The 7,115-nt window shown below is 40.8% G+C and overlaps 1 pseudogene; it reads left to right on the forward strand.

The window, feature by feature from the left end:
- Window positions 1–3,912: 3,912 nt before the first annotated feature.
- LOC101326889 (probable inactive 1-aminocyclopropane-1-carboxylate synthase-like protein 2 pseudogene) lies at window positions 3,913–5,612 on the forward strand (annotated as a pseudogene).
- The last annotated feature ends 1,503 nt before the right edge of the window (window positions 5,613–7,115 follow it).

Genomic DNA, 7,115 nt, shown 5'->3' on the forward strand with positions numbered 1-7,115 from the left:
AATTCTCACAGTTCTAGAGGCTGAGAAGTGTAAGATCAAGGTGTCAGCTGATTTGGTTCCTGGTGAGAACTCTCTTCCTGATTTACAGATGGCCACCTTCTTGGTATATCGTCATATGGCCTTTCCTCCATGCATACTAGTGTGAAGAGAGAGATAGAGAGATAGAGATAGAGAGAGAGGCACTCTTTTCCTCTTTTTATAAGGCCTCTAATCCCATTCTATTAAGATCTCACTCTTATAAACTCATTTTAACCATAATTACCTCCTAAAAGCCCTATCTCCAAATACAATCATAAAAGTGGGGGGGGCATGAGTAGGGCTTCAATATATAATTTTTTTTTTTTTTGGCAGGGGATGCAATTCAGTCTATAGCAAGTATAAACTTTAAAATCCTAAGTGATAGATTTCATATTTATCAATATTCAATCTGATATAGTTTTATTTTGCCCATCTTTCTAACTGTCTGTAATACTTTGAGCTTTTATTCTGTGGAGTAGATACTTATATCGGTGTATTGCCATCTCATGGCCCTATACTTTTGGGAAACTCTTCACATGGAAAACTGGATGGGCTCCACCCCTCCCCCAAATATATCAAAATGCTAATGAGAATAAAGGCTTCTTGCATTTCTCAAGATTTACCTCATTGTAAGGCAGTTTGGGCTGTAATAGTAATATTTTTCTGTATCAGAAGAAGTGTCTATACACCAGAAAAGCTGGTTCTGCTTTCATCTGTTCTAAGGAATTGACACTGGGAATTTGGCTTTCACTTCTGGATGCTACACTTAGGAGGGACACTAGGATGCCCAGCAGGGGTGGTGAATGTCTACAAGAGCATGGTCTAAGAGGAACAGTTGAAATTCTTGGTAGAAAAGAAAATGGGGGCACATGTATCTGATTTTAAATGTTTAAAGGCTTATCATATGAAAGAGGGATTAGGGTCCTCCTGAGTGCCCTCATAAAACAGAGCTAGTATTAATGGATAGATGTGAGAAGAAGGCAAATTAGTTTATGAGGAAAAACCTTTAAACAGCCAGAGCTGTGCAAAAAATGGTGGCGATGGGAGGTTCTCTGAATCATGACATAGGAAGCTTTTCTTTATTGACAGTATTGAAGCAGGGGAAGAGTATTTTATACCAGCGTCATTGTCCAAGACTGAATTTGTCCTAGGGCAGTGGAATTGTATGTAAATAGTAGGGAATGGTTCTTAAATTGTGCAGCACCACTTGGTGCTCTGAGAAGGCTGATTTTCTGTTATTAAGTGCTGTGTCAAAGAATGCATAGTGTCTGTATTAATTTCCTAGGTATACCATAACAAAGTACTTAAAACTAGGTGGTATCAAACAACAGAAATTTGTTGTCTCAAAGTTCTACAGGCTAGAAATTTGAAATCCAGGTGTTGGCAGGGCCAGACTCCCTCTGAAATTTATAGGGGAGAATATTTCCTTTGCTTTTCCTAGCTTCTGAGGATTGCCATCAACTCTTGGCATTCTTTGGCTTGCAGCTTTGTCACTCCAATCTTTGCCTCTGTTGTCACATGGCATTTCTCTTCTCATAAAGATACCAGTAATGTTCGATTAGGGCTCACTCTAATGATTTCAACTTAACAACATCTACTAACACCCTGTTTCTAAATAAGGTCACATTGACAGGTACCAGGGATTACGACTTCAACATATCCTTTTGGAGGACACAATTTAACCATTAATGGCATCTCCAGGAGGCAGATATACTGTGCTTTCATACTGGCTCTGTCCTTGCCATGCTCAATTACCTAAGCAAGTCAGTTTACCTCTTGGCACTTCAGTTATGCTTCTGTAAAATGAGAGCAGTAACTTTCTCTGGCCAGACATAGATAAAGGACATGTGGACACAGTGGGGAAAAGGGAGGGTGGGACGAATTGGGAGAGTAGCATTGACATATATACACTACCATGTGTAAAACAGATAGCTAGTGGGAAGCTGCTGCATAGCACAGGGAGCTCAGCTCAGTGCTCTGTGATGACCTAGAGGAATGGGATGGAGCTGGTGGGAGGGAGGCTCAAGAAGGAGGGGATATATATATATATATATATATATGTATCTCTTGTGTGTGTGTATATATATATATATATATATATATATGTATATATATATGTAGTTGATTTACTTTGTTGTACAGCAGAAACTAATACAACATTGTAAAGCAATTATATTCCAATAAAAAAATAAATGAATAAATACTATAATAAAAAAATAACTTTCTTTGGCCAACTGACAATGTCTGATGTGACTACGTAAAGTGTTCACACATGGTCATGTGATCTCAGAAGCCCTCATATATAGATATGTTTATTGCAACCCTCTCAATATAGGTGCATCTCCAAATGATAACCTTTTCTCATTTGAACATAATTAAAGCATGAAATGCTTAATCTCTAACAGGTATAAAAATTCTCATAGACACTAACTACAAAAGGCCAAAAGGCAGGGTCTGCAATAAGAACATGAGAAACAGCACAGCTTTATTTCATTTTGGAAGAGTCTGAGAGAATGAACTAACTTAATCAACACAATCTACCCAGTCCACATGAGGAAGAGGAAAACACAAGAGATCTGTTTTAGGATTTATTCTAAGATTTATGATCTAATTTTTCACCATGACAGTCACTTTGTTCCCACAACATCCTATTCAAAGACTTTCTGGTGACCTAAATCTGTCATTTTCTTTTAAAAGCCCCTGTTTTCCATCCTGTCCTTGATTTCCAGCTGTTCTTTGTGCTCATTGTTAATTACCATGAGTGATAATTTGGGGAGGCATGCAACATGTTTGCAAGCAAAGGGAATGAATGGTCTGGCATTTGAGGAAGGACTAAAAGAAACATTTCAGTCTGGAACCAGGCAAGCTGGAAGAATATGTTCTCAACAGCTTAAAGTAATGGATATGGACTGAAAATGGCAAAAACAATCTTGAAAAAGAAGAACAAAGTCAAAGGACTCATACTTCCTGGTTTGAAAACTTATTACAAAGCTACAGTAATCAAGACAGTGTGGTAGTGGCATAAGGATAGACATATAGATCAATGGAATAGGATTGAGAGTCCAGAAGTAAACTCTTACATTCATGATGAATTTATTTCCAACAAATGTGCTAAGATAATTCAATGGAAGAAATAATTATCCTTTTAACAAATGGTACTGGGAAAATGGAATATCCGCATGTAAAAGAGTGAAATTGGACATCTACCTCACACCATACACAAAAATGAACTCAAATGGATCATAGACTTAAATGTAAGAACTACATCTAGAAAACTCCTGGAAGAAAACATGAGAGTAAACCTTAGTGACCTTAATTTAGGCAATGGTTTCTTTGATATCATACCAAAAGCAAAGAAATAGCAGGAAAAAAATAGCTAAATTGGACTTCATCCAAATTAAAACTTTCTGTGCTGTAAATGATACAATCAAGAAAATAAAAAGATAACCCACAAAATGGGAGAAGATATTTGCAAATCATATGTCTGATAAGAGATTTGTATCCAGAATATATAAAGAACCCTGACAACCCAATACTACAAGGACAAATAGCTCAATTAAAAAGTAGGAAAAGAATATTGAATATACCTTTATTCTAAGAAAATATACAAATGGCCAATGTGCACATGAAAAGGTGCTCAACATCATTAGTCTGTAGGGAAATACCAGGCAAAACTACAATGAAATACCTATAACTTCAAACTAACTAGGATGATTATAATAAAAAAAGGTGGATAAGCAAGCTTAGTGAGAGGAGAGTGTTGGAGAGGTCTCTGAGCCCTGACGTTCCAGGATGATTTCATCAGGCATAAGGATCTTAGACCACAGAAAGATGAATGGAAACAGAGGCAAAAGTTTCAGCCAGCCTGCGGAGGCCAGTGCAAATACCCAGAGTATGAATCACTGATCAGACACTCTCCACGTGCCTTGTGGCCTGATGAGGGGCCAGGGCCTCAGAAACCAGAATATTCTTAGCCAGTTGATGGAGATGATGGTGCATTTGCTGTAGATCACTGAAGAACATATCATGCAGCTGATGACCAAGCACATGCAGCAGGACCTGGTGCTGGAAGAGCAGAGGCATAATCAGGCCAGCCAGGAGCAGGAAGCCCTCCTGGACCACTTAATATGCCAACTGGTCTACCTCCTGTAGTCTGGGGCCATGGGTGGCCTGGGACTCCAACTGCTTTGCCCTTCCCAGGACTCTAGGGGTGAAGTCAGAGGTGGGCAGTGGGCCCATCATCCAGGCAGCCTGACCAGCTAGTTCCTCAATGGAGTGATTTTGAAGCTGCATTTGCCAGCCATGACCTATTCAACTGTGGGATTGACATCTCTGCCTTGTACCATTCCAGCTTCTAGGGCTACAAGAACTGCCATGGAGACAAATACCATGAGGACAAGAACACTTTGGGTTTCATTAATCTTGGTACCAGTGAGAATAAGCTGTGCTTTGATCTGATTACTGAAATTTTGAATCACAGTGACATGAACTGCATTGAGGAGATCCTGCTGCAATATCCTGATTAGAGAGGGCAACCATCCCTGGGAAGAAGTGGGCTCGTTCCTGACCTACTACTGCAAGACACCTGCCCACCTGGATCCAGAAAACTTGGTTGTTCTAAATGGCTGCCACTCTGTCTTCTCCGTGCTGACCATGGTTCTGTGCGATTCAGGTGAGGCCTTTCTGAGCCCTCACCACCTTCTATGGTGGCTTCCTCTTCAGCTCCCATCGGTATGTGAAAGTTGAGCTGATGCTTGTCCACCCAGACAGTGAGATCACCAGTGTGAACATCCATCCTTTCCAGCTCAAGTGTAGAAGGTGGAGCAAGCCCCACTTGAGGCTATGCTTAAGGGCAGTAAGGTCAGAGACCTTGTGTTAATTAACCCTCAGAATCCTCTGGGTGACCTCTACTCCTGGGACTCACTGAAGGAATACCTAGAACTTGCCAAGCGGTGCAACCTACGTGTCATTATAGATGAGATTTACATGCTATCTGTGTTGGATGAATACATGATATTTCACAGTGTTCTGGGCATGGAAAGTTTGCCTGGTTTCAACAGGGCCCATGTGATCTGAAGCACCAGTAAGGATTTTATCATTTCTGGCTTCTACTTTGGCACTCTGTATACCCACAACAAGGAGGTGGGCTCTGCTGTGAGCTCCTCTGGCTGCCTCTGCAGCGTTTCTGGCATCACCCAGCACAAACTGTGTTGGCTACTCCAGGACAGAGAACAGATTGACAAAGTGTATCCACCTGCTAACCCTCACAGGTACATCATTAACAAGTTGAAGGCATTGAAGATCCCCTTTCTCAATTGTGGCTCTGGCCCCTATATCTGGGTCAACTTGGAAAACTTCCTGGACCTGTGTGCATTGGAGGAAGAGCTGTTCCTCCATTGCTGCTTCCTGAACAATAAGCTGATATTATCCCGTGGTGAGACCTACAAGTATTAGAAGCCTGAAATTTTCCACCTAATCATGGTGGATAAGCTCATCTGGCTAAAACACACTTCCCACATCAGTTCTATCAGGTGCTAGTGGAGCAGAAGCAGGATTTGATAGCGAAGCAGCTGGAGGATGCACAGAGGGAGTGAGCGCTCTGCCCTCCAGGCAGTCACTCCAGCCAGTCACAACGCTCAGGGATCCCTGCTATCAGCCTCTGGTCTAGAAGGCTGGGGCACTGAACTGGTGCTGTGACTGAGGAAACAATGGGCTCCTCCAGAAATGGGCTCATGTGACGCAGTCATCAACCTCCTTCAGCTGAGCATGTGTAATTTTTGGAAGCTTTGCATCTTTTTAGTCTCTGCTAGCCGTTGTGTGTGCAAAACATTTTTATGGGGTTGGGGTCGGAAAGCCTACAGGAATAAAGGGAACTCCCTGGGGCCCTATTTAGATGGGTGTATTTTTGTATTTGATGTCCTCTAAATTCTATATTCTCTTAAATTCCGGGCCTGCTCTATGTCTTGTTGATATTTTTCATAATCACCTTTGGGAGCTAGATGATATTTTTTTGTCCTTCAAAAATTCTAAAGCAGGTTGAATGTGAAGAATAATGTCAGAGGTAGGCCAGAAAGGAAGGGAAAAAATGATCTCTAACTGAAGGAGCACATTCCAGGCGTTGGAGGCACTGTCCCATAGGATCCTGACAAGATCACACCATCCTTACCCATGAATGACTGAATGGCAGGGTGGGGATAGAATTCCAGAAGTTCCTGCTTCCAAACATCAGTTCTTTCCATTCTTGCCTTTTCAAAAGACTTCAAATGAATCTCTGTGACAAGCCTGGGGTTTTCCTTTTCTATCTCTAGTGTTTTCAACTGTTCTAATCACACTGCTTGTGAGTTTCTCTGCAAAGCTTTTGCATATCTGAGCTTCAGGCCGAGCACTGATGCTGTGAGATGGGTGAGGCAGGGACCACCATCATTTTATAGACGATGAAAGGGCTTTTAGCACCAACTGGTGGCTTTGGTCAATCACTTCGGTTTGTGGCCATCTTCCCTCTCTTGAGTCTAGGTTTGGTGGTTCTTGTTCTTCAGTGACAATTTTCCTTTAAAAACATCAACAAAAAGCAGCATAACAACAAATCCCAATTCTTGAAGGGTTTTTTTTTTTTTTAATACCAGAGAGTGTTCTTTAGAAATCGACTACAGCTAATAAAAACATAAAGGGAATTCATTGGAAAGATGAAGGAGCTATTGTGACCAGAGATGCTCTTGGGATCTCTGTTAACAGCAGCTAATAGTCTCATCAGGGAACTGTCCCTGGGATGGAAGCGTGGTGCCTTCCATGTAAGGGATAGGCTGTTTCTGTCTTCTGATCCACAGATTCAAGTAAGAGAGTGGAAAAAAAGAACATTTTCACATCTACACGCATCTCTCTCCATTATTTAGGTCTTTAATTTCTCTCAGCAACGTTTTTCTAGATTTCAGTGTAAAAATCTTACATACACTTTGTTAAATTTATCACTATATTATGCTTTTCATGTTATTTTAAAAGTATTGTTTATTAATGCATTTTCTAATTATTTGTTGCTAGTATATTGAAATAACTGATGTTAGTATATTGTATCTTGTATCTATCAAGAACGTTGAAGGCTC

This window comes from Tursiops truncatus, chromosome 3, assembly GCF_011762595.2.
Source record: "Tursiops truncatus isolate mTurTru1 chromosome 3, mTurTru1.mat.Y, whole genome shotgun sequence".
In the NCBI taxonomy this organism is placed as follows: Eukaryota; Metazoa; Chordata; class Mammalia; order Artiodactyla; family Delphinidae; genus Tursiops; species Tursiops truncatus.